This window comes from Callospermophilus lateralis, unplaced genomic scaffold (genome assembly GCF_048772815.1).
Source record: "Callospermophilus lateralis isolate mCalLat2 unplaced genomic scaffold, mCalLat2.hap1 Scaffold_160, whole genome shotgun sequence".
Classification (NCBI taxonomy): domain Eukaryota; kingdom Metazoa; phylum Chordata; class Mammalia; order Rodentia; family Sciuridae; genus Callospermophilus; species Callospermophilus lateralis.
Window position 1 is genome coordinate 2,362,718 of NW_027512699.1, and position 27,298 is coordinate 2,390,015.

Sequence of the window (27,298 nt, forward strand, 5' to 3'; positions counted from 1 at the left end):
CAAATAATTTTTAATATTTTTATTTGTGATTTATATTTATATGTAATAGTAGGTTTCATTGTGATATATTTGTTATGGTTTAGATATTATGTGTCCCCAAAAGCTCATGTGTGAGACAATGCAAAAAAGTTTAGAGGTGAAATGATTGGGTTATGAGAGCCTTAACCTAATCAGTTCACTAATCCCCTGATAGGGATTTACTTGGTGCTAACTTTTGGCAGGTAGGGTGTGGCTGCAAGAGGTGAGTCATTAGGGATATGCTTTTGTGGTATATATTTTGTCTCTGGTGAGCAAGAGCTGTTTCCTGATTTCCATGTCCTGAGCTGCTTTCCTCCACAATACTCTTCTTCTATGATGTTCTGCCTCACCTTGAGCCCCTAGAAGTGGAGCCAACTTTCTTTGGAATGAGACTTCTGAAATCATGAGCTCCAAAATAAACTGTTCCTCCTCTAAAGTTGTTCTTGTCAGGTCTTTTGATCACAGCAGTGACAAAGCTAAATAAAACAATATTCCTACCTGTACATGGCAAAATTTGGTCTATTTTATTTCCCAGTACCTCCCCTTCACTTTCACAACTCTCTTCCCCTAGTCCCCATGTTCTACTCTGTTGGTCTCCATTCTATTTTTATGCAATCATTTTTTCCCCTTTTCCCTCTAACTTTCATATATGGGAAAAAATATGACCCTTGACTTTCTGAGTCAGGCTTATTTCACTTATCACATTCTCAGTTCCATCCATTTTTCTGCAAATTATATGATTGTATTCTTCATAATTGAGCAAAACTCCATTGTGTATTTTTCTTTATCCATATTTTTTATCCACTTATTTCTTGATGGATACTGTTTTAGCTAGTTTCTTTGTGGCTGTGGTCAAAATACCTGACAAGAATAATTTTAATGTGGAAAAGTTTAGTTTGGAGCTCACAGTTTCAGAGATCTCAGTCCATAGACAGATGGTTCCATTTCTTTGGGCATGAGGTAAGACAGAACATCATGGCACAAGTGTGTGGCAAAGGAAAGCAATTGGAAATATGTCACCCAAGAAGGAGACAGAGAGAAAGGGAGAAAGATCATGTGAGCTCTGTTCAACAAGGACAACATATAACACCCAAAGGCATGCACCCAAGGAGCCACCTCCCCTAGTCACACCCTACCATTCTACAGTTACCAACAAGTGTCTCCCTATTAGGGGATTAATACACTGATGAAGTTAAACCTTTTGTAATCCAATCATTTCATCTCTAAACTTTCTTGTACTGTCTCATACACAAGCGTTTGGGGGACACCTAATATCTAAACCATCTTGATTTGTTCCATAAATTGGCTATTGTGAACTGTGCTGCTATAAACATGAATATGCATATATCACTATAGGATGTTGGCTTACTTCTTCTAGATAAATACTAAGGAGTGGTATAACTGGGATACGGAACCTCCATTCTAATGTCTATGGTGGTTGTACAATCTCAACAGTGTATAATAATTTCTTTTTTCCACTTCCTTGCCAGCATTTATTAATATTTGTATTCTTAATGATTACCATTCTAATTGGAGAGGATAAAATTTCAGTGCAGTTTTGATTTACGTTTCCTTGATTGCTAAAGATGTTGAACATGTTTTCATATATTTGTTGGCCATTTACATTTCCTCCTTCCAGAGATGTCTCTTTAGTTCATTTGCCCATTTATTGATAAGGTTGTCTTAATTTATTTTTTTGGTGGTAAGTTTTTCAAGCTCTTTATGTATTCAGGATATTAATCCTCTGTCAGAAGAGTAGCTGGCAAATATTTTCTCCCGTTCTGTAGGTTCTTCCTTCACCCTGTTTTCTTTGCTGTGGAGAAGCTTTTTAATTTGATGCCATTACATTTGTTAACTCTTCATTTTATTTCTTGAGTTGGAGGAGTCTTATTGAGAAATACAATGCCTAAAACTGTTGAAATGTTGACCTGATAATTTTCTTCTAATACACTCAGTGTTTCTGGTCTAATTCCGATGTCTTTGAGTTGATTTTTGTTATGTGTGAGATATGGGAATCTAGTTTCATTCTTCATATGGATGTCCAGTTTTTCCCAGCAAAACTTGTTAAAAAGAAAAAGCTGTCTTTTCTCCAGCATTTTTTTTTTGGCACAATGTCAAGAATCAGAAGACTTTATATATGTGGGTTCGTATACATCCTCTATCCTAATTAATCATGGTCTACATTTTGTTTTTATGCCAATATCACGTTGTTTTTCTCACTGTAGCTCTGTAGTATAATTACAAAATCACATATATGAGGTTATGAGGGGAAAGCAGGGGGGGGGAAGGAGAGAACTGAACAACAACAGATGAGGTAGAGAGGGAAGATGGGAGGGGAGGGGAGGGGGGATAGTAGGGGATAGGAAAGGCAGCAGAATACAACAGTCACTAATATGGCATTATGTAAACATTGTGAATGTGTAACTGATGTGATTCTGCAATTTGTATTTGTGGTAAAAATGGAAGTTCATAACTCACTTGAATCAAATATATGAAAAATGAAAAAAATAAAATAAAACAAAATAAAATAAAATAAAAAAGAAAATTCTGTATTGTGATGCCTCCAGCTATTTTTGCTCAGGATTGCTTTGACTATTTGATCATTTAATCTTCTATATAAATTTTAGGATTAGTTTATCCAATTCTGTGAATGTCACTGGTGCTTTGATAGGTATTAAGTTGAATCTGTTTATCAGCTTTGATAATATGGCCATTTTAATAATATTAATTCTGCCTATCTAAGAACATGGGAGGTCTTTCCATCTAATATTTTCTTCAATTTCTTTCTTTAGTGTTCTATAATTTTCATTGTTATTATTTTTAAATTTAAATTTTAAAAATATTTTTTAAAATTTTAAAAATATTTTTAGTTGTAGATGAACACAATACCTTTTTTATTTATTTTTATGTAGTGTTGAGGATTGAACCCAGCACCTAACACATGCTAGGTAATCATTCTAGCACTGAACTACAACCACAGCCCAATTATATAAAAAAAAATCAAAAAAAAATCTTTATTAGATTTATTTTCAGGTATTTTTTAGGGGGGGACTATTATGAATAAAATTGTTTTCATTATTTTTAGGAAATTTCTTTTCATCCACAAATATTAAACAGGAAGTCAAAAGCATTATTCAGTTCATTTTTAACATTTTTTTCAGGCTTTAGATTATTTTAGTGTTTGGTATTTGTGCAGTACCAGTAATAAGTCATAGTTCTTTTCTTTGCCCATCAGCCCATGAGTTATAAGAAGCTCTTGAATGCCACTGCAGCCTCTAGACCCACGGTATAGTACTATTTAATGCCAATCAAGAAAAGTGAGATAACTGCAAGTAACTGAAAAGTGAAAAAAATCTCCATCACTCAGATGTAACAAGCCAGAAATCTCTCCTGAGATTGATCAACTAAGTGTATCTCTCTTTACCACTTACAAACTATGTGATTGATATATACCATAGATGTCACAGATTAAAACACAGTGTAGCAATAAATAACTCTGAAATAAAGTCTTCTAATATCCTGGCACAGACTTTCTTTCAAAATATGCACTGCCTGAGCAACAGAAGGTCATACACTTTTCTATCAGCACCAAATAAAATGTATCAGGTCGTGTGGTACCATATACACTCTTTTCTTGACCCCTCAAGGCCAAGAATTGTAGATGAGTAGGGGTACATGCTCAGGTAACAGTTGAGGCCATGTTGTATAAGATATAGAAAATCAAGAAAATTTAGATTGTAAATATTACTAAAATTACTGGAATATAATAATTATTAAAGCTAAATTTTTCTAAGTACTATCAGTTCTCAAATAGAAATGGGCTACCCAAATTCTTGGTAGCATGATCATTTTTCATATTATTGTGATTTCTCCATCTCTCATACCTATATCATGGAATTAATAATAATAGCCTGCTTTTCTTGACTTCACATAAAGATTGCTAGTTATTGATTGACAAAAGCTTTAAAAATTCAGAAGGGACACATTGAAATGCTAAGCACTTCATCTCTTTTCTCTTCCCCCTGCCCCTCCTCATATATTCATATTCTCTCTCTCTCTCTCTCTCTCTCTCTCTCTCTCTCCCTCCTCCTTTTTCTCTCCCTCTCTATCTCCAGTATCATTACTCAGAATGCAATTGCTTGGAGGTCAGCGTTCATGTTTTAATTCTTAGGAGCAGTAGCCTGCAGCTGCCAACATTCTGCATGATGTGAATTAATGTTCTTTACTGTTGAGTTAACAGCTTCTCCTACACACACATTCTTTGAAAATAGTACTTTGAGCCCTTTTCCATCTCACTTAGGACTTCTGGACAAAAAGTCTTTCTGATGACAATTTCTCTTCTCTGGTAATTATTTTGTTTATACTCTAAAGAATCTACCCAGTATTTTCCCAAAGGACATCAGAAACTTCATATTTTATGCACTTAAAACTTCCTTTCTGTCCTTTGGGACAATACTAGGATATGTCCTTGAAGTTTCCAAAAGCAGAGAAATGGAATAAAAAGACCTTGAGTCAGGAGATCCAGGCTCTGCCATGAACTTCTGTGTGAGGTTTGCTGAATCATTTCACTGCTCTGCAGCACATCTTCCTCATTCATAAAGCCAAATGCATGGATTAAATAATCCCTTAACTCCTTACTTCTTCTGCCCTTTCTTCAACTCCAGCAGAACATTTCCATAACAACATCTAAATTGAAATTTAGAAACAGATTATCATTCCTGTTTTACAGATGAGGAAACAGAATAAGAATGGTTAGAATAGTATTAGCAAGGTAGTCTTACCTCTGCATGCCCAACCTTGTGCTAGGTCCTAGGAATACCAAGTACGAATGAACTCCAGGCCCCAACCCCAAAGAAAGGGAGAGACTGGACTGTAACAAGACCATCACTATAGGGTAACATGAGCAAACTGCTAGGAGAAAAGAAAAGAGTGCAACAAGCTACGTGGCAATATGAGAGAAGCCTTCTCAGAAGAGATAATAGTTTGAAGTGATTCTTGAAGGATGAAAAGTGGCATCCTTCTATTTGATGAATGAGAGAGAGAGAAAGAAAGGCATAAAGGTAGAAGAATGAGTATGTACAAAGGCATGAATAGGCTTAGTAATTATGGAGGATAGGTGCTGCTGAAGGGAAGTTGTGTTACAGGAAGGAGCTTGATGTTAATAATGTGTGATAATAAAAGGCCCAAATTTGCTCTTGTAGCTTTTGAATCAAGGGAGTGGTGTTTTAACATCTGGATAGCAAAAGGAACTCTTGTTAGTAAGTGGCCCAATTAGTAGGCTAGTACAAATGTCTGGACAATAAATGGTGAGAATTTGACATAATAGTGTGAGTATGATGTTTAGATGTCAAACAAAAAAAAAAGATAATTTGGATAAGAATACATACATCTTGGCAAGTAACTGTCAGAGATACCATAAACCCAGAATTTCTAGCTCCAGAGGCTGAGTATATAGGGACTCTTTCCTTAAACAGGAAACAGAAGATCTGGTTTTGGTATTAGATGGAATATCCATTTGCATGCAGGACTTACAAGTGTAGATGAGCATTTTCCAGTTGAATACACAAGTTTGATCTTTAAAATACAGTCTGGAGGGGATGGTTTTGTGGCTCAGTGGTAGAGTGCTCGCCTAGCACGCAGGAGGCACTGGCTTCAATCCTCAACATCACATAAATGTAAAATAAAGATATTTGTCCACTTAAAGCTTAAGAATAAATATTTTAAAAATAGTTTTAAAATATACAGTCTGGATTTGGAGGTAAAAGCCTAGGAATAAGCACATAAGTGACCACTAACACTGTGGAAATAAATTAAATCATGTCAAAGCCTCAGTCTCTGAGTTTACACAATAGTTATAAGAACTACTTCCAAGTGTTATCCAGTCTTTCATTAAATAAATCAGTTCAAAGCAAAAATATGAAATCTCATTTTCCTAATTAGATTAAAACTTATTTAAAAGCAATCCTTACTCATTTTTCACCTCTGCCTTCTCTAGGACTTTTAGAAAGTCACTGCAAACATCTAAGCATAACATAATGGCGGTTAGCAGCCAGCTTTGGTTTCAAGATCATAGTTTTGAGCCAAGTTATACTGCTTTATTGCACCCAGGTCAATTTTCTTCTAGCCACATACCAACATTTACTTGCTCCTCAGCTTGTGATATGCCCTCAGTTTGGCTATCTCCACCTCTCACACTGGGTAAGTGAATCTTTAGGATTCAGCAATGGCTTTATTTCTTCCAGGGCAACTTCCCGGACACAGACATGGCTGAGAACCTGTCTTTGATACTGACGTCTGAAAGAACGGAGCCAAGCTGTGTCCCTTTTATCAGTCAGTAATTGCCACACTAATACTATGTAACAGACGACCTCAAAACTCAGTTGTCTACGAAATTAACATTTATTTTTATAATTGAAATTCTAGGGTTAGTAAAGGAGGCAGTATTAAGTCTTATTGTGGAGCCCAGTAGATAGTGGATATCTACCTAGGACATATTCTCCTGGCAGCAGTCAGCTCTCAAGGGGACAACAGAAAATCCATGATGTTTCTTAGGCCAAGAACCCACACACCGTCATTTCCACCCACATTTCATTTGCCTAAGCAAGTCTTATGACCAAAGCCAACATCAATGTAGATCCTTCTCATGCAGACAGAGAGGAAGGAGGGAAAAATTTGCCAAACAATTATCTAACCTATACTACTGCTCATTTCAATGGTAACTCTATCTTACTAGTTGTTCAAGCACAAAACCTCTGATTCATCCTTGTTTCTTTCTTTCTTTTTTTTTTTTTATACTTCATATGTGGTCCATCAACAAATCCTCTTTACTCTTTAAAAGACATTTAGAATGGTACACTCCTCATCTCCTTGATTATTTACTTTTCACTTCTCAGATACAAGCCACCATCTTCTCTCCTCTGGATAATTGCAACAGCCCTAGAATTGGTCCTTCTGGTCTAGTCTTGCCTCTATAATTTACTCCATCCCAGCAGCGAGAGTGATCCTCTCTCAGAACATAAATCGGATCATGTAAGCTTCACTTCCTGAAACTTCTAATGACACTCCCATCTAACCAGAGGAAAAACTACAGTCCTGACAAGTACCTATTAGGGTGTGGGCCATCTCCTCCCTGCTGCTCTCCTGGCTTCATCTCTTCCTTTTCTCCTCTGGCCCTCTTTGCCCCAGTCACCAGCCCCCCAGCTATTTCTAACGAACTCCTAAAGCTCTCCCTCTTCTCCCTTTACACTCTTCTCCCTGTGTCACTGCCTAGAACATCTCATAAATCTGTTTTACTACCTTCCTTACCTCCTTCAACTCTTTATTCAAAATCCCCTTGAGGACCAGGTGCCAGTGGTGCAGGCCTGTAATTCCAGTGGTTCCAGAGGCTGAGGCAGGAGGATTGAGAGTTCAGAAATTTAATGAAGCCATAATGAACTCAGTAAGACCCTGGCTCTAAATAAAATATAAAATGGGCTAGGAATGTGGCTTAGTGGTTAATAATCTCTGGGTTCAATCCCTGGTACAAAAAAAGTCCCCCCACTGAGTTCTTGTTTCACCATCTATATAAAATAGTGATCCCCTCTCTACAATCCCTACTCCCCTATAAAATAAAAAGTACCAAAGAGTAGAGGCTATATGTTTTGCTTATCACTGTACCTCTAAAACGGAACAGCTCCTGGCACAAAATGGTTACTTAATGACCACATGCTGCCTGAATGACTAGCACTCACCACATGATATTAAAGAGATCCGCTTGTGCAATAACTTCATGGGCGAGCAGTAATGCCATCTTACTCCTCCTTTTGTTTCCAATGCAAGGCACAATTTCTGGCACACAGGAGACTCAGTAAGCCCATGTTGAATAGAGCAGAACGTCTCCATATGGGTGACTCCTAGAAGTCACTCAAACCGTTGAGCTAACAGACTCGTTCCTAGTTTCTGAAATTTAGCAATTGGGTTTATTTGGAAGGAAATGTCTTCCTAATAAATAAATGTGAGGCTGGATATAGAGGGACTCAGGTCTAAATTGTAAAGAGGAGAGCTCACCATGCCACTTCATAACTGGACTCTCATTGTCTACCTTGCCCTCAAGTCTGCCACATCCATGAGAGCAAAACTATGCCTGCCTCACTATCCATTGCACTGTCAGGACTCCAGCATAGTATTTATCCCATAAATGATTAAATGAATGAATTTATACATGAGGTCTACCATGAGCCAATCCATGCACTGATGTGGCTGAGCTGTGTGCTTTGTGGATGAAAAATTTGGAAGGATCCAGGATGAAGAAATCTTCTACTTTAGCACCACTATGAAACTAGATTGTATGCTTTAGCCCAGTAGAGCAAACTGACCCCCAAATGTGCCAGTTAGAAGCCAGTGCATCACGAACAACAGTCACCATGCTGCCCCCTGACGGACTGAAGTAACATAAGTAATGCTGTCTCATCCTACCATGCTGTTTCTCTGTGTGCCTGAGAATTGCGCTCCATGATTCCCCAAGTCACATCAGGAGGGACCTCAGCAATCCCTCTACTTACCCCCATCTATTTCCATAATTTTTCACCACCACTGATGGAACTGGAAGACTCATTGCAGAATAGAAGTAACTAACACTCTGATAAGAGTCATGAGACCAAAGAGGGTACAGGGGAGTGGACAGATGGACATTTTTCTCAGAGGCTTAGAGCCTTGGGAACAATAGGATGGGCCTATTTATTAGGGACAGCTTCTATCCCATGTCTTTCTGATCATAAACATACCTACTGGTAACCTAAGAGTATGAAGGTTAATCTTAGATCCCTGGATTCAGCTGGCCTCCCCTCGCTAACCATCTCTTAGGTATATCAAAAAAGGGATTGCCTTATTAAATTCAGTACTTTTGTCTCATAACAATAGTCCCTCATCTTTCTCTTTCTTTTCATCAGGAAGGACCTTTAACACCCCTATCACACCCTGGCCTGCAGAGTCATATTCAAGTCATGAGGTAGGGCAGTTGATATTTTTATCAAATAAGTACTTACCAATGTTAAAATCATGGGTTTGGAGTCAGTCATACCTGAGTTCAGATCTCAGCTGCTACTGAAGTCTCTGGGCTTTAGTTCCCCTGTCTACACAGAAGAAACATGATAAAAACTAGTTCCTAGGTTTCCCGTGAGAATTTAATGAGCTAAATATGTAAAACAATCAGCTCAAGGCTTTGTACATAGTAAACAATAAATAATAACTAATAGTAGCAACAATAGTACTATTCATATCATTTAATGTTGTCTCTTAGCCTGTTTTATGTTTCTATAATAGAATATCACAGATTGGATAACTTATAAAGAAATTAATTTCTCATGGTTCTCTTCAGAACCATGAAGATTGGGAAGTCCAGTGTCAAAGTGTCAGCATCTGGTGAGGGCCTTCTGATTGCATTATCCCATGGTGGTAGGTAGAAGGGCAAGAGAGTGCCAGAGAGTAAGAAAAGACTGAATTTGGTTTTATAACAAGCCCACCCATGCCATAACTAACCCACTCCCCCAATAATGACATTAATCCATTCATGAGTGCAGAGATCTCATAACCTCATCACCTCCTATTAGACCCCATCTCCCAACACTAGGGATTGGGGATTAAATGTCCAAGACATAAACTTTGGAGGAAACATTCAAACCATAGTTTCTCACTGTGAGAAGTGCAGAGACCAATCAATCATACTTAGGCCAACCCAGGTGGAGGCAGGCCTGAAAAAAGGTGGAGTTGCTTCTATTTAAGTGAACCACAGGACTGCTGGAGGTTCCTCTTTCAACTTACATGTCATGGCATATTTCCTAAGTCACAGTTTAGAGGAGTCACTCTGCCATTGATCACATACCTATGTTGGCTAGAGTGAGATATGTGTGGTAACAGCATGGGGCAAAGCTCCCATAGGTAGACCTTCTTCCCAGTTTGGGTTCACTGTGGTTCTAGCAGGAAGAGCAGAAAGCTTAGAGGTACTTCTGAAAGTTCCATAAGAGACACAAGCAGCATCTTTAATCCGGATAAGTATGTACAGAGTGTACACAAATTCCTCTCCAGATACATAGCATATTGATGTTCACTTAATTCTGAGAAATTATGTAAAATATTGAATACTGTGCATATGACCATGCTCTGGTTAAAGTCAGCTAAGCCATACATGTATGAATATTCTCTCTTCATGGAACCTTTGCACTGGGAGCTCCCTTTTTCTGGAATATCTATTCTCTGCTACCTCTTCTTTCACTTGCCTCAGCCCCACTAACATCTACTCATTTCAGGTGTCAGTTCACACTCTGCCTTCTCTTTGAAGCCCCTGATATCTGTACCTAAGCTAGTGTGTCCCCACCCTGTCTTTCTCCCCAAGGCACTTATATCAACCTGTGGCTCTCATCTGGTTGCTTCTATCCTCTTCAGGAAGACCCTGAGCTCATCAAGGGTGAGGACTGTCTTTTATCTAGATCTGTATCCCCAGAGCCCAGCACTGTGTGTGCTAAATCAGTAGACATTATACCTGAGTTGCTAATGAAATACCTGAGATGCTTCCTTAAAAGACAGCCTATGTTCTTAGGCAAGCTTCTGAATCCAACAGAAGGGACTTGTTAAAAAATCAACAAGGAGAACAATCCATTACTTCTGGGAATTCACAAATATCATTTTGAAGTGCTAAGAGCTGCTCACAATGTCAGTAGCTGCCAATTAAGTAAACCAAAAACCAGGTGGGAAACTGAAGTGTCTACAGAGGCACTGTCAACTCTGCTTGGCAGAAGAAGGTGGTACACAGTGCCCTGCATATTCAGTGCTCAGTATCTGGGTGCTGCTCCTGCATTGTGAGTTAGCAGAACTCTGCCCCAATCTCCATACTCTAATCTTCTGTCCAACTGTTTGTACCTTTTACCTAAGGACTCACACAGAGTAAACTTTGGGAGTGAATCCAATAAGAGGATTTGTCAGCTGTATTAGAAAAGGCACTCAAGTTGACAACTAGCCATATTGCTAACCTGAAAGTCCAGATAGCTGTAATATTGGCCAGTTGTCACTTATTGTGTTAAGAAATTTATTTAGATTATCTTTTTCAGTTTTCTCTTTGCAACGAATTACAAAGTAGACATTCTTATCATCCCTGTTATGTAGACTTAACTAGAAAATACTGAGGTGAAATTTTGTACTCAAAAATATACACGCCACATGCAGCATAGCTGAGATTAGAACCCGAACACTAACTATCCAGCTATCCTTCTCATGAAAAAAACTAATCAGTAAAAATTCCAAAATCACCAATCTCTCTCTCTCTCTCTCTCTCTCTCTCTCTCTCTCTCTCTCTCTCTCTCACACACACACACACACACACACACACACACAGACACACACACACACACACACACACACACACACACACACACTACTCTTTCCCAGATCTTGAAACCCTGATGCACAGAGATGCATTTGGAAAATGCAGGGACTACATTTAGGGTGAACAAAAGAAGACTTCCTGCAGAGAGCATATCAACTCAGGATGACAGTGAGTAAGCAATGGCAGAGCCTCTATGGGGGTCTTGGGCAAGGACCTAGGTCTACCTGACCCCACCCTCAGGGCAGAACCCTGGATGCTGAGAACCAAGGAGTTATCTAAATCTCCCTGAGAAAGCTGCGAGAAGTACTGGATTTGTGTATCATATACAAAATTTGAACCACATTCTTTAGATCTGTGCTCCTAAGTGGAGTTTAAATACTGAAGAGTATTTGCTTTGATGATCCTTTGGATTATGAGTTTTGTGATATGGTGAAGGTTAATGAAACAATTAATTGTATGCATGAAACATAAAACATGGATTGAAGCTTTTCAGTTTTCATCTGCAAAAATGAGCACCAGGCTCAGATTCTTACCCAGCATTTCACTTTCATTAATTATTTCAATGATTCCAGTTATAATTAATAAGAATTCAGTCATATTTGTTAAATATTAGCATTCAGAGTTTTCTCATCAACAAAACAAGTGAGGGGATGTGCAGAAGGGAGTGTGCTAGGGTAGGATGCAGCACTGAAGTCCTGTGAGCTAAAAGTTACTGTGTGTGACCTGTGTGTCCAGCACTGTGCTTCCTGCTTTATTTACCTCACTTCACAAATCCTTAAGACATCACATAACTAAGCTTCTCCATGTAATTGCCATAGGAAGCCACTGTGTCCCAGATCACTCTTGGAACCTGTATTGGATTCTCCAGAAGATTCCTCCTTTCCCATACTCCACCCTAATACCTGCCTTTTTCTTCATTCCCAGATACCCTCTCACCTCATCCACTAGAAGTCATAGTCCATCCTCAGCAAAGGACCCTTGTCATTGACTCCTTCCCTGAGAGATACTCCACCTTGTTACTCTTTCTAAAGATTGGCTACCCCTAATGACATAGTCTCCCCTGAAGTCCTCATAACTGGGGCTGGTTTTGTTCCCACAGTCTTCATAGCACTGGGCCTGGCAATGGGATGGGATTCCCCTTGTTATTCCTTGACTCTCCATACCTTTCTCCATCTTTCCTCCCTAAGAGCATCCATCTTTGAGCCATATTTCATTAGAGTACATCTGCCACTTCCCTTTTTGGTACAGTCTGCAATAATGGGTCACTCCCAATCATTCCCCATAATTTCAGTTCCATCTGTTTAAATTCTTGGCATTTTAACATACACATAGATTGTTCTTCCAACACCCTGACTCAGTTGGATTCATCTCTTCATATTCCACACTTCTGTTGGTCATCAGCAGCTTACTTGAGCCTTCACGTGTTCTGATCAATGAATGTAAATCCTCCATCATCTAAGCATCACCAATCACACTCTCAGAATAGCAGCTCCAATGTTTCCATCTTCCTTGACTACACCAGTTCTGTCAGTCTCTTATCTCCTCCAGTACCCCAAACTCACATAACCCTTCTTTCATTTTTTAACTTCCCCTCAAAGTTCTTCATGCCAGTTTCAGTTCCATGACTGTAGTCAAAAGCACTCCTTCATATACTGTTTAACTTCTCAGCCCCTCTCTTAATTTGTATACAAAAAACAACCCTGGTAAAATCTTTATCTATTCCATGCTGGCACCCAAGAAAATGAATGTGGTAGGAAAATAAATCACCACATTGACTGACTTTATTTAAATTGAGGACCATCATTCTCAAATGGGCTCTTATTTTTCTCCATATTCATATCCTAACTGACCAATCTTTGCATTTTTATGTTCTCCTAAACCTATATCAGACCTCCTCTCCTTGAACTTCTACTACAACCTTCTTTATTTCCAATCTCAACTAATCCTTCTTAGTCCTATTTCACTGAAAGAAATTAAGGCAATAGGAAGAAAGTATCTGTAATCTTCCTCATTCATGAATTAACCCTACTAGCTTCCTCACCTACAAATTGACTTTCCCTCCTGTTACTACAAATAAACCATATGTGATTCTATATAAATTTATTCTTCTACTTATACACTACATTCAATGCTCTAAATTGCTAAGCCTACTGGATTCATATAATGATCTACTAATATCATAGGCAATGATTAGCATAATTATCTACTGAAAAATTTCCATCAGCATGAAAAAATATTCTCTCATCAGGAGGAGGAAGGAAAAAAGGAAGGGGAAATGGAGGATGAAAGAAGAAGTGAGAAAAGAAAGGAAAGAAAAGCTTCTCTTGACCCTACTTCTCACATCAGCTACTAATTCATTTCTCTTTGCAATAAAATTTCTCACCAGGGCTGTATAAACTATTGGCTCTAATACTTCTTTAATCTACTGGTGATGCCCCTTATTCTCCCAGTAGTACTCCAGTCAAGGTAACCAGTGACCTCCAATTTTAGTCAATTCTCACTTTTCTCATTTAGGGTTAATGGCCTTATCTGCTATATAAGACACTTGTGACTGTTTAGTAACACACTAAAATGTTTAGAACATATTTATTATTAATTATTGTCATAACAACCATTTATTAAACTTAACCTTAATGTCAAAAGCAGAAACATCTCCAAGGTTTTACAGCATACACACATCTACTGACTTACCTCCTTTTATATTTCACTTGAAGCTTTCCATACACATTCCTTTCAAATAACTACATTCCTTAAGGGAGGGGTGGGGGAATGTATTTGAAGCCCACACTCTTTTAAAATCTAATTTCTAAGGTCTCCATTGAGAAATGAGTGTTAATTATTCTGTATTGTGTGGGTGTCTCTACAGCATCCTTCTGAGAAAATCATTTCACTTTTGACCCATCAGTGTAATGAGCTTCTCTCCCTCTTTTGTTTTAAGTTTGTCAATAGCTATTACAAAATTGTAGAGTTGGAATTTTTTAACCAAAATCAAGCAAACTAATCATTTCCTTAAATTGATGCTGTCAAAACCATAGCCTCAGCACCAAAAGTTCAAGATATCAATTTACCTTGTTGGATGGTTTCAGCTTGTCCTTTGTATTAGGACTAGAAATGCATCTCAGTAATAAATAAGCTTGTGAAATTTAAGAACACAAAGAAAGGAAAAGAAATTCTAGGCTACTAAGAACCAAAGAATTTCAGCTAATATCTGTTGAACAGAAAACCAGAAATAAAGGGTGAGTAGTTTTAAAACCGTTTAATGTGTTGACTACATAAAAAGTATGAAACTAATAAGTTTGAGTTGAAAGATAACAAAAAACACGGATGAGGGGTGGCTCAGTGGTAGAGCACTTGCCTAGCGTGTGCAAGGCCCTGGGTTCAATCCTCAGCACCACATATAAATAAATAAAATAAAAAGATCCATTGACAACTAAAAAATATTAAAAATTGAAAGATAACAAAAAACATTCTTTGACAACATTTTCTTCTTTAAAACAATACTTCATAAGTCAAAAAAATGTGAAATAATCATTCTGAGCATTTTATCAGTCATATTAATAAATGTGTCTAAACTATGTGTTCATAGAAGGTCAACAATCAATATTTTCAGAAAATATGTTTGTTCATATGGAAAAATCTCAAGAAACCAACAAAGCACCAATAAGTGAATTTAGCAAAGTCATAGGACATAAGGAAAACAAACAAAAGTTAATCATATTACTATTTAATGAACAATATAAAAGAAAAAAGTAAATTTTAGTAGTTGAAAAATTAAATACTCAAATACAAATCTTACAAACATATGTAAAACCCATATGTTTGAGACCACAAAACATCAGTGAAAGAAATCAAAGAACACCTAAGTAAATGGAGATAAATATCATGTTAATGGTTTGAAAGACTCAACAAAGAAGTCAATTTTCCCACAAATGATTTATATATTCAATAAAATTCCATTAAAAATCTCAGAGTGTGCTACGGATGTGGCGCAAGTGGTAGCACGCTCGCCTGGCATGTGTGTGGCCTGGGTTCGATTCTCAGCACCACATACAAACAAAGATGTTGTGTCCACCGAGAACTAAAAAATAAATATTAAAAAGATTCTCTCTCACTCTCACTCTCACTCTCTCTTTAAAAAGAAATCTATTTTAGATATGAATAATCTTATTTTAAAAAATTTATATAAAAATGGAAGGAATGAAAAAAAGTCAGAGCAATTTTAAAACATAGAGCATAGTTGGAGGACTAAAAGTATTTACTTTTGATAATTGACAGAAAGCAACAAAAATAAAGACACTGGGTATTAGTGAACGTAGGAAAAGATAGGGTATAGGAACAGAATCGAGAGACTGAAATAAACACATATTAATATAGTCAGTAATTTTGGACAATTGTGTCAAAGCAATTCAATGGAAAGAGGATTATTTTTCAACAAATGAGACTAGAACAAGTGAAAATCTATGTGCACATATTATATAAAAATTAACACAAATGGGTCATGGCTAAATATGTAAATAAACCTATGAAAGTTCTAGAGAAAATTTTCTTTGTTAAGGAAATATTTATTAGTTGTGACATCAAAAGCATGATCATAGAAAGAAAACATGATAAAATAGAGTTCACCAAAATTAAAAACATCTGCTTTTTGAAAGTTACTGTTAAGAGAATAAGTCACAGACAAAAAGAGTTGAAAACTTACATAATTCTTATATAAATATATAATTATATCCAAAATATAAAAAGAACTCTCAAAACTCAACAATAAGAAAATTAACAATTCAAGTTTTTTAAAAGGACAAAGAATTTGAACAGATCTTTCCTCAAAGAAGATACAGAGGTGGTAACGATGCACAGAAAAAGATGCCCAACATCACTACCCATTAGTGAATGCAAATTAAAACCACAATGAAATACCATGACACAGAAAATAATTTGGCAATAGCTAATGCTGGCAAGACTATGAAATAGGGCTGGGGATGTGGCTCAAGCAGTAGCACGCTCACCTTGCATATGTGTGGCCCAGGTTCCATCCTCAGCACCACATACAAAACAAAGATGTTGTGTCTGCCAATAACTAAAAAATAAATATTAAAAATTCTCTCTCTCTTTCTGCCCCTCACTCTCTCTTTAAAAAAAAAAAAAAAAAAAAAACTATGCAGTAGCGGGAGTTCTCATAATTTGATGGTGGTAATGTAAAATAGTATATCTATTCCAGAAACAAACTTGTAGTTTCTTACAAAGTTAAACATGCACTTACCATATACTCAACAATCCCACTCCTATATAGCTTTTCTAAAAATAAGAATTAATTTTCACACAAAAACTTATATGTGAATATTTATAGCAGCCTTCTTCTTAATTGCCAAGAACTGGAAACAACCAATCAATCAGTGAATGAATATATAAATTGTGATAGAAACATATAGTGGATGTTAAACAGAGAAAAAAAATAAGTTTTTTTCTTTATACATGTACTTTGGATATTAATGATCATCATATTTCACCATCATTAATAACCCCATGCCCACTCCCTTTCCCTCCAACCCCTCTGCCCTATCTAGAGTTTGCCTATTTCTCTCATGCTCCCTCTCCCTATCCCTCTATGAATCAGCCTCCTTATATCAAAGAAAACATTCAGCACTTGGTTTTGGGGGATTAGCCAACTTCACTTAGCATTATCTTCTCTAACTTCATCCATACCTTCAAAAGCCATGATTTTATTGTCTTTTATTGCTGAGTAATATCCATTGTGTATATATGCTACATTATTTTAATCCATTCATCTATTTAAGGGTATCTAGGTTGGATCCATAATCTAGCTATTGTGAATTGTGCCACTATAAACATTGATGTGGCTGTGTTCCTAGAGTATGCTGTTTTTAAGTCTTTTGGTTATAGACCGAGGAGAAGGATAACTGGGTCAAACGGTGGTTCCTTTCCCAATTTTCCAAAAAATCTCCATATTGGCTGCACTAATTTGCAGTCCCAGAAGCAATGTATGAGTGTGCCCTTTTCCCCACATCTTTGACAACACTCATTATCATTTGTATGCATAATAACTGCCATTCTGACTGGAGTGAAATGAAATCTTAGAGTGGTTTTGATTTGCATTTCTCTAGTTGCTAGTGATGATGAACATTTCTTTCATATATTTGTTGATTAATTGTACATCCTCTTCTGAGAAATGTCTGTTCATGTCCTTGGCCCATTTATTCATTGGGTTATTTGGGTGTTTTTTTTTGGGGGGGGGTGTTTAGCTTTTTGAGTTCTTTATGTACCCTAGAATTTAGTGCTTTATCTGATATATGAGGGGTAAAGATTTTATTAGAGACTTGGTCCCTAGGGTGGTAATAACTTTAAGAAGTGAGGCCTAGTAGAAGGTCCTGAGGTAATTTGGGGGCATACCCTTACTACCACCCTTGGAACTAAGTCTAACACATGATCCAAACCATAGCATTCCTCAACTCCCCATTATCTTTCCTTGATTTTGTTTTCTGGAAATTGGATCCAGGGATATGCTACCACTGAGCTATATCTCCACCCCTGTTTTATTTTTCATTTTTATACAAAGTTTCACTAAGTTTCCAGGTTATAAGAGAAAGATTGACATCAAGGCTAGATTTAAGAATTGTTTGTCTAGAATAACTGAAACTGTGGGGGAAAGAAAATAAGATAAAGACTCAATTCAAAATTTTTGTTAAATTTGAAATATGCCTATTAGACATTTGAGTGAAGATATAAAGTCAACAGTCAGATATATGAATCTTTAGTTCAGGGGAGAAGGTTGCATTAAAGATATAAATTTCAGATTTATCAGTATATGTACATTACTGAAAGCCATGACACTAGATAAGATCACTAAAGGATCTTATCAATAGATAAAAGGAGACTTTTGAGAACTGGACATATCTTTGGGGTATTCCCAAATTAAGACATAAGGAGAATGAGTATGAATCAACAAAGAGTGAAAATAAAAGTAGTAATTCAGGAAAAATAAACACAAAAATATATGTTATACTTGAAGCCAAGTAACTGTATATCAAGTAAGAGGAAGTGATCAGCTATATCAAAGCACTTGATATGTAAAATGAGGACTGAGAACCAACTGTTGAATTTAGGAACATGAAAATCCTTTATGACTTTACCGAGAAGAGTCAAAGTAAATTCTGTGGGTAGGAAAGCCTTATTAAATGGAACAATAAAGAGTACAAAAAGGGCAATTGAAGACAATAAATGTAGAAAACTCTATTGAAGAATTTTGGTGTAGAATGGAACAGAAAATTGGAGTAGCAATTGGAGGAGGAAGTGGGGTCAGGATAAATTTCTATTTAAGAAAAGAAAAATAACCACATGTTTGTGTGCTGAGCAAGTAGGGAGAGGAGAAGTTAACAGCACAGGAGAGAACAAGGAAGGTTGTAGGAGCATCGTCCTTGAGTAAGCATAAGAGGATGATTTCCAGAATGCAAGTGGAGGAGTTGATCTTAGAAAGGGGCAGAGGCAGTTCATCCAAAGTAAAAAGAGGGAAAACAGAATACATGGACACAGATGTGTGTGGGTACATATATGTGATGGTGTGAGCATGGGGAGCTTCCCTGCTGATAACTTCTATTTTCTTAATAAATAGAAAACAAGGTCCTCATCCACGAGTTAGGAAGAAGTAGAGATTTTTGAAGGTGTAGGGGGGAAAGGTATGAAATGCTTGTTTAAGAGTAAAAGAGTAAATTGCCAGGAGCACTAAGGACTACTTGAGGTTAGAGACAGTTAACAGGAAGATGCATCAGGGCAGTTGTCTCTTCTCAGACACATTTACTGTACAGAGGCAGGACCAGAGTGGTAGACAATTAGACTCAACTAAGACCAGGCTTTTATCCAGTGAAGGCTAAAATAAAGTGGAGCCCAGAAAAGTTGATGATGTGTACAGAGGTTATCATATAATTAACATTGAAATATAACCTTTTTAAGGAGGAGAACAGTAACCTAAAGAGGGGAGTATAAATCAGGGTAAAAGATAATGGTCAATTGCTTGTAGGTCTGGTGAAATTAAAAGATTACTAATTGGGGTCCCAGAAACAGTGAGCTGGATATATAGGGAGGCGGTGATTGGAAAGAAAGATATTTGTAGTTGCAGTCATGGATGATACACAACTACTGAAATAACTAACACACTGAGTGGCTGAGTTTGGATTAAGATGAGCTCACTGGAAAAGGATCTGTGATGAAAGTGAGAGGACAGGGTATTAGGAAAATCATCTTTCAATATACTGAAACTGCCAAGAATAACAAAGGCAGTAATGAAGGGACAGTGGGAGTGAGATAGGAGTTCAAATCACCAAAGGTGAGAGAGTGACCCGATCAGTAACTAATACAAGAAAGAGAAGTGTATTCAGCCTGTTTATCTCTCTGTCTTAGTTTCCTCATCTTTAAGTTGAAAATGGTGATAGTCTTTCCATCATGACTTTTTATAAGAATTGAGCTAGATGATACTCCTGTCACCCGTTGGGACTGGGGAACCCCAGAATATAGGAATATATTTTTTAAAAATTTAAAGAGCATGTCTGATGTCTTGAACATGTATCTCAGCTACCTCAACTACAGTGAGGGGTATGTCTTGTAAGGCTCAAGAGCTCAGGGTTGGCCCAATTAAGCATACTCATCATAATTCTTTAGAGGTTTCACCTATAACCCTTTGCCACCATACATGACCATAGATTCTCCTCTCTGGCAGGCCTGAGTTCTCTCTTTTTCCTCCAGCTACCTGCAGATACCAGCCTTATTGACATACAGCCTGTGTCTAAGAAGACAAAAATGTATTTATACACTTTGGCTGCTCTGGTTTCTCCTTTTTGATGGGCAGGCTAGGTAAAAGAGCCCAGGAATTTGACAGCTTCTAATGAAGGAGCACTTCCTGCTTCAAACTCTGCAGAAACCAAACATGTATAGTGCCATATAGCCTGACTTGTTCCCAGTGTGGGAGCTTAGACCAGGGCTAAGGCAAGCCTTTTCTACTTAATCTACCCATTCATGCATTCAGTTACAGGTAGGAGTTTCCACCAAGATTTGATGTATAGTCTATCCAACAGGTTCCATTTTACCAGGAAAACTAACATTCAAAGACAATTCTGGTTCTCATTGAAGAGGCAATAGGTTGATGCTTCAGGGCAAGGAGATTCAGGAAAAGTCAGTTGTAACAGAGGGACTGCCAGAGTTGAATGGGTCAGGGTCAATGTGGTGAGGTGAACCATTTTCTCCATTTTGCTGAGCCCAGTGTATTATACGTTGAGATTCCCAACTTTGGCTCATTGGCACTCTGCAAAATGTTTTAACCAGGACAAACTTTGTGCAAGTTTTACTTGGCATTACCCTTTATGGGACCCTAAGGATGGATCCCCAGCCTCCTTCAGCCCTCACTATTTAGAAATCACATTGACCTCATTCTCTGCTAACTTAGTGTCTGGTATACAGTAGCTCCTCAATGATGAATGAATGTGAATGGATGGAGAAGCACAGAATTACAGCTCTTCATGTCACCACCCAACCACCACCCAATAGATGGCCAAACCTAGGACACTCTAAGTATCTCACCTCAATTTTTCTCCATCACAATCTGCCTAAGCTGAGCAGTCCTTTTTCTACTCGTAATTTTCAAATTTCCTTCTCCTACCTAAATTATACATAAAAATGAAAGGTATCCATTCTCATCTGAAAATATTTTCATGATCATTTTCCCTTTCCCAGAAAGCAAGCATTTACTTACCTCTTTCTCTAATGTGAAGTGACATTTTAATGCAGCAGCCCTCGAAGGAGACAAAAAACATTAACTCAGAAAAATAGTTGAGCTCCTGCAGTTTGCCAGGCTCCCACCTATTTGCTGAAGAATCTGGGCTCCGAATAAGCAAAACTTCTCTTCTATTGCCAACTACTATTTATGAGTCTGAGGATTGTTGACATTGATTAACATTGAAAGTGACATCTGGTCCTTATGTAGTTTCTAAATAGACTGGTTTCAACCAAGAAAGCAATAAGGAAGCCTCAGGAGGATATATTTGGAGGAAAGTAGTGGTATGAGAGTGACATGAAACACTCTTTTTTCCAACATTTTGGATCATTATCTAGAAATTAAGCTGTGTGTTTGGGAGGGAGAGAAGTTGGTGTGTTGCTAAGAAAGGAAGGGAGGAAATTTCTCAAAGATAGTTGGAAAGATATACCTAGGGGAAGGAAAAGAGTATACCAGGGAAAACTCATTAAAAAAGTGAAACAACAAAAAGTTCAAGACGAAAAGTGTCTACTCATCAGTCAAGTAATTTAAGGAGCCATGATTTGCCATACAAATGGATTTGTAATAAAAAAGAATCCTGTAAAGTGTAAAATGCATTGGAGTTTTAAAGGTGTAAGTTACAAGCAATTTTCTAGCACATATAGAAATCATACCTGTGTATAAATTTCTTCCAACTTCAGTGTGTCAGCCTTATCTTTCTAGTAAATTCCTATGCAGAGCAGTCACTATTTTAGGTTGGTGCTAAATGAGTAAGGTATTATTTCTAGCATCTTAAAAGTTTATTTCTTTATTATTCCTCCCTTACAATTGGCTAGTAATTAGGCCCAAATATTTGCTGCTTTGAAAAAGCCTGGATGGGCTATGGTGGGTACTCAAATCATTTAAAGAGCAAACTTAAAAAAAAATACATTCCTGTGCCTCATTCCCATGGATTCTACAATTTTAGCATGATCTTAAGTAACTCTAATGCAAGTGATCTGTGGACTACACTCTGACAAGTGCTGACTTAGAGAAGATGTCCTCTAGGTTGTGTGTCAAGAGAAACATCCCTGTCTTCTGAATCCAGCAATTGCCCTTGGTTCCAATGTGTTCCATTAAGTTCACACTTGGTGGACAATTGCTGATTGACACTGCTGTGCTGGACAAGCTTATCTGTGGGGCTCAGTGTGACACACCCCTGATTTTTCTTTATTTTGTTAGAATGATTACAGGAAGTTATCTATGCAATGCAAGGATTTTGTGGTGGGTGTGCTGGACCTGTGCTGAGACACAGAAGAGGTAGAGGTGATTTTAAATGGTGATGTGAACCTCCAAGTCTGGTCCAACTACCACCATTCAAGTTTGAGCCGGATCAAACTTGCCATTAAATATGAAGTCAAGAAGGTAAGATTTCCCATCTTTCTTGGCCTTCCTGCCTCACTTCACAGGGCAGCTGGCCTAGCTTTGTGCTCATATTTTATTTTCCTGTAAAGTGACTGTGATTACACCCAAATTCTCTCCAGACAGGGATCTGACAGTCTCACAGGGCTGCTAACATCCCACCACCTTTTCCCACCTCAATTCCCAGCCTCCAAATAGAGAGAGACGAATCATGACTCAGCCCATGACTAGACCTTTAACCTGGAGAACAGAAGAGATTTTCAGACTCCAGACTACTGGCAGTAGTGTCACAGTGAGGAATCCCATTACTAGAAAGCCAGTTCCAAATCTTGAGAAACAAATAACTCAGGTCTTTCAATAGCATTTATTGTGTTGAAAATGGTTTAGAGTAAAGGATTTGTGGCATCCATGGTCCTCAAAGGATTAGAGAAATTTACTTCAAAGTCATATGAAATCCCTTAGTGGGAAGCTTAAGTAGTCTTTCCCAAAAGTAAGCTTGTTCCACCTACTCAATAGATATCAACATGTCTGTAATGATTCTTGTCACCCAATAACCCTTGCATCGTAGTGTCTGATCAGATTAGGTCCTAAGGAGCAAAAATCACTTGTATTTCCATTTTATATATATTTTAAGTCTGTAGAATCTGCTCTGTTGGCTGACATTATTCGTCCTGATGAAAACTGTCGCGACCCCTTGCCCGCAAGGAAGACGCAACTCAGGAATCTTCTTTCAGCAGTTTATTCAGGCCTTGATTTAAGTATCTTTTAGTGACTCCCTTTCTTTTTCTCTTCTTCCTCCTCAAGGGCCCAAGCACAGCCTAATAAAGCCTCCCACGTACCAATCTTAAACCGCCGCGTGGGTCTTTCTTATAGGGTGGCAAGAGATAGCGTGCCAACTCTCCACAAAGGAATTTGATTTATCACAGGCCACAGTGGAAGCCGGCGCCATCTTCTAATGGCGGCCACAATTTACAACAATGGCTTACTACAGAAAACTGGAAAGCTCCAAAAACTTGTATGATTAAATGTCAGTGGACTTTCTATATGAGCAAGGCAGAGTGGATCTGTCTTTGAGGATTTGTTTTTATTTGGGGGGGGGTGGCTATTTCACATGTAAAACATAAAAAGTATTTTTAATACCTCACAAATTGGCCACTTGAAGTGTCTCCTCTCCCCTGATTATCTTACTTTGTGTGAGGTCAACCAGTCTTCAAGAAATGACATGGATCTTTGGGATTCATCTAGAAAGAGCTTCCAAGTTTGATAAAATCTTTCTGCCATTTTATTTCAATAATAGTCACAAATCCGAAGAAAAAAATTGATTTTTTCCAAGACTCTGAGTCCCAAAGATCATATTGATAAACCATGGAAAAGGTAGCCTTGAGATTCATATTAGAAAGCAGAGAGTTTATTGCGGTGCTTGGAAAGGTCAGATTGTGGTTTCAAGTATAATAATATTTTCTTAGCTCAGGGAAATACATTTTTTTTAAACTAAGCTAAGAACTCCCTGATGTTTTTTACTGAAGCATGGCAATCACTTCCTGAAACTGCTGAGATATCCATGCCCTTGAGTTCACATAAACCTGCGGTAGAGGCTGCACAGCACTAGTAAAGGTGAGCTTGAATTTCCAAAACTGCAAATATTTTCTTCCCTCCCCAAGCCAGAGTGTCTTTTTGCCACTTAGCACATGGGAAAAGTGAAGATGTCTTTGAAAAGCCAGAGAACAGGAGATGATGCTTGATGTTTGAAAATTTACAGTCACAGTTTCAGCTATTCATGAACAATTTCAAGAGTCCATGGCATGCAGATATTAGCCATTTTTCTGAAACATAAAATAAGTCTAGCAAAACTGTCACCAATGGTAGAGTGCACAGCAAAGCCAGAAGTCTTGCCACTTCCTCACAGCTATATGTTCCCTCTCATTGTCAATTACCAAGTACAAATGGCCCTGATAATTAATGACAAGAAAAAGTGAAGCCCTCCATAAGCATGATGGTTTAGTTCAGAATAAAAATGTTTCATGAGGGAAATTATTTGCTCTAGGGGTATTTTCCAATTAGGAGAGTCAGAAAGGTCTCAGGAAATATCCATCATGAATGTCAAATGTCTGTTGTCATCCATAGGCAGAAAGATGATCAATGACCAGCATAAAATGCCAGCCTTGCTCATTTCCAGGGGATAAATTCTTTCAAACCATGTATACCATTATGCAATAGTAGGCAGACTCGAAGCTTTCCTTCACATTTATTCTATCATGAATTACTGGTGAAAATATATAATGCCAAAAGGCATACTAATATTATAATGCACTTCCATTTTTAATTTATTAACTTTACCATGCTTGCGTAGGCACAATCTAACCTGGATATTTGAGTTATAAATTAACTAGCACCAAGGCCTAATTACAAATATACTGCCTTTTATACCTGATAAAGCTAGAGTATTAAACCATAAAAAATTCCTATGGCTCTGTCTACATGATGTAAAAATCAACCCATTAATCCAGTATCAAAAAAAAAAAATAACCTAGTTTATCTTGGCAGTTCCTTGAGTTGCTAATAAGGTGGTACCTTAAAAAGAAAAAGATAGTGAAAGAAAATGTGTTGTGTTCAAATAGATTTGGAGACCTTAAATTAACATAGTCAAACAGATTTCTATGCTTAAAGACATTATTGAGTCCTTAATGTACATCACTACTCTAGACCTCCTCATCCAGGGCTATTTTGGATAACAGTATTCTCCATCTCTCTATCTTAGCCCCGGGAAATCATACCTAAATCTCCTTCTCAAAGGCCTTCTTCTCATAACATAAACTGACTCTAAATAAATGCATAGGGGATTTCTAGCCCCACCAATTATGAAGACCCAGTCTGGATCCCAATTTGGCTCATTCAGACCCAGGCTGTACCCCTAAAGTGAACCCAGTGTGTGTTGTGCTCAGTGACATGTCACAGACATCAAGACCCAGGTCTTGGTGTCCTGTTCAACTTGTTCAATGGACCAGTTGTCTATTGGACAACATGTCTCAGTCTTCTTTGTTGCTTCTCCATCTCTGGACTTACCATAATGATGTTTTCCCTTCCTTTCCCTATATCATCTCTTCTCATTCCTTCCTCCAGTCTGCCTTAATTAGGATCAGGTGAATATCCTAGTCACTACAAGAGAACTATGTGGTCATTAGTCCTGTAGGCTCAATTGTTCAAGGAGGATGGAGCAAAGAAACTCAGAATGTCCTGTTTGCATGACAGAAGGTATAACTTTATCTTAAAAGGAGATAGACATAATTAAGTAAAAGCCTGCTACTGAAAAAAATCACAAGAAGACATGAAAATATTTATGGTAAAATAGATTATTATCAGAACAGAAAGCATATCTGTTACCATGCAGCATTTCCAACAAGGGTAATTAGTTCCATCTAATCAATCATTTTAGCCACCACCCATAGGATCTACAGACACTGACCTCAGCCTCCTAGAGAACCCAAGGAGAATAAGACAGTGTGTAAGCTATCAGTATAGTGAGTTGGGACAAATATCCCATGACTTTAACAGCAGCAACCTGTGCACAGGAGGGAGTCCCTTAACTACTTAACTATCTGAGAAAAGTTAAATTCACTGTCTAATCTCTGTTTCAGACTTCCAGCTGGTTCCCAGTTCTATCATTGTGGGGTGCAGCTTGGCTTGGACTCTGATCATGGTATGAGCCATCTTTTCATTCAGCTGAGAGGCTCACACTCTCCTCAAGAAACAGTTTCACTGCTCCAAAGTCTTCAAGACCCAAGAACTTAGGGGTTATTCCTGATTTCAGAAGCTATTCTCACACAAAATAAGGGTCTGATACATGTCCATGGGGAGGAAGATAAGTGCACAGGGTCCTGGGAAGGCCCTACTGTCTCTACCTCAATAACACACTTCCCTTTTTCCTCATGCTACTGAATTAAGGAAATAGTATTTTCTATGATTTTCATTCACTTACATATTCCTCATTTAACAAACACTCAATGATGTCTACATATCACCAGTTCTGTGCTCATCACACTGGAAGACCAAGGCCCAGGCTTTGCTCTTGAGGGGCTCATGTAGTGATAGCAGAAATAGTGAACAAATGATACAATCCTGTCTGAGCAGGGCACAAAGGAATGGGAAAGGTGCAATATAGAGGCCAAAGGAAATACTGGCTATCACTGTTTGGGACCTTAGTAAAATTTTCCCAATGATATAGTTTCACAGAAATATCTGTGGCGGGGGGCAGTGGGAGAGGCTTCATGAATGGGAAGTGCTAAATAGGATGGCAATTTAGGCAGAGAGAGGTAAAAGTAAAAAGCCACAGATTCCTGAGAAAGAGAAGCATGTTCAGGTAATGTGTTTAGAGGAGTGATCCTTCCCTGTGGCTTTATCATTACAGGGAAAGAAATAGGCTGAAAGTTTGCCAAGAACCAGACACTTGAAGGCATTCATGCCAGGTACTGTCTCCTGAACTTGATAGTGCCAGGACTTTCTATGATGGTGGAAATGTTCTATTTTCTATTTTCCAATATGGGAGTTATAAGCCTCATGTGGCTAATTAGCATTGGAATTGAGGTTGGTGTGATTATGGAATAATTATTTATATCTTTATAAATTAATTAATTCAAAGTTCAACATGTGGCCTGTGGTTACCAAATTGTACAGCATGGCTGTGTATCCTCATTTGTACCTTCAACAGGCTTTTACTGAATGATTACAAAGTGTGATTTACCAAACACTGGGGACATAGTAATGAATGAAAG

General features: G+C 37.8%; 1 pseudogene; it reads left to right on the forward strand.

Annotated features, from left to right (window-relative positions):
* LOC143389367 (short transient receptor potential channel 7-like) overlaps nt 1–27,298 on the forward strand; it is a 103,918-nt pseudogene that overhangs the window by 18,267 nt on the left and 58,353 nt on the right.